The 1,579-nt window shown below is 42.6% G+C and overlaps 1 protein-coding gene across 1 annotated transcript in view; it reads left to right on the forward strand.

The window, feature by feature from the left end:
• The first annotated feature begins 238 nt into the window (after positions 1 to 238).
• The window catches only part of LOC306984572 (actin-binding protein WASF3), a 33,704-nt gene continuing 32,363 nt past the window's right edge, over positions 239 to 1,579 (forward strand). Inside the window, exon 1 of the mRNA XM_079586049.1 lies at positions 239 to 414. The gene's annotated coding sequence lies outside the window, so the exon portion shown is untranslated. The remainder of the gene's footprint in view (positions 415 to 1,579) is intronic.

A 1,579-nucleotide genomic window follows, 5' to 3' on the forward strand; every position in this document is an offset into this window, starting at 1 on the left:
TTTTATACCGGATTTACTAATGAGGAAGTCCCTAAAGTGGGGGTTTTGGAGATTTTGTCAGTTTTTGGATTTTGGTCACTTCAGGATACAAATTTGTGCCCAAAATATAGTTAAGCTAAGCAGGTACACACACACACACACACACACACACACACACACAGGGTGGTGGGCTGTGATCACGCGTGCGCATGCGCAGTGGACTCGCCTCTGCAGCGCAGAGCATCTAGCGCCGCTTCCCAGGCAACGCGCGCGTGCATCTCCTCCGCGTCCGTCGCACTACACACACACAGCGTGATGATGGTGATGATGATGATCATGATGATGATGATGATGCGCGTTAACGCCATGTAACGCCGAACAGCTCTTCGGAAACCACGAGCGCGTAACAGGAGACCTACCCAACTACAATTAATCGTAAGTAAATGCCAATTACGCGCAATTCACGAGTGTGTTTTCACACATACTTGTGTCATAATGACTTGACGGCAAAACTCGTAGATGTAACGGTGCTTTAGAATATGCTGACCGATCGAAAATAATAATAATGACTGCTGCCATTTCGTTCATTTCCCATATAAATGCACCTGTTATCGCATCACATGCCAGCACAGTGCTCTGGGGGATGACGTCATGCGCGACACCGCGTTATGGATGATGAGTGACGTCATGGCAATCAACAGTCACTCCATTGAGAGTCAATAGATCGTGGAAACTTTGATATTCTCTCTGCAAAAATGAGGATTTAAAGACAGCCACAAACGACACGGAGCTGTGAAACAAACAGAGCTCAGATTGTGTGATGAGAAGTGCTTGAGTTCACATGATGGTCTTCTTATTGATGTCTCCAGCATATATTGAGTCACTTCTGAATCTCTAGAGGAGGTTTTCTCAATCAGAGGACTCCTTTAGTCTTATTTCATGTCAGACCGATGCAGACTCTTAAAGGGATAGTTCACCTTTAAATAAAATGTTGGTATGTTTTATCTTACCTGAAGTGCATCAAGATGTCGGTGTCTTTGTCTCCGCAGTAGTTTTTAAATTTTGATATTTTTAGGTCAAACCGTTCTTGTCTGTCAGTCATATAATGCAGGTCTATAGGCACTGTCTCCAAAAGCATGCAGAGAAAAGTCCAAATTACACAATTCCCCATCGTAAGTGCACATTGATGGCCTAAGACACAAAACAAGCGGTTTGTGTGATAAAACCAACGGTTTTTATATCATTTTTACCTCTTTTACAACTTGAGGGTGAGTAAATGTGAACTAAGTGAAACTATCCCTTTAAGTAAACATCGGTCTTTACAACTTTTACTTGTAACAGAGTAATATTTGACCAGTAGTATCTGTACTTTTACTCAAGTAAGGAAGTTGTGTACTTTGTCCACGTCCATCTGATCTGTTTATTTAGTCTGCGCAAGCGCCGGAAGTGATCTCTCTCTCTCGTGTACGTCACTCATTGTTTACACCAGAACCTGTGCACAGAACAGAGATTGTAGGACGGCTAATAGAAATGGTAGTTTGCGCTTATCCAGGATGTTTAAACCGATGTAAAAAAATACATTTACGTAAGCTCACGCAAA

Source organism: Phoxinus phoxinus (genome assembly GCF_949152265.1).
Source record: "Phoxinus phoxinus genome assembly, chromosome: 17".
NCBI classification, from domain to species: domain Eukaryota; kingdom Metazoa; phylum Chordata; class Actinopteri; order Cypriniformes; family Leuciscidae; genus Phoxinus; species Phoxinus phoxinus.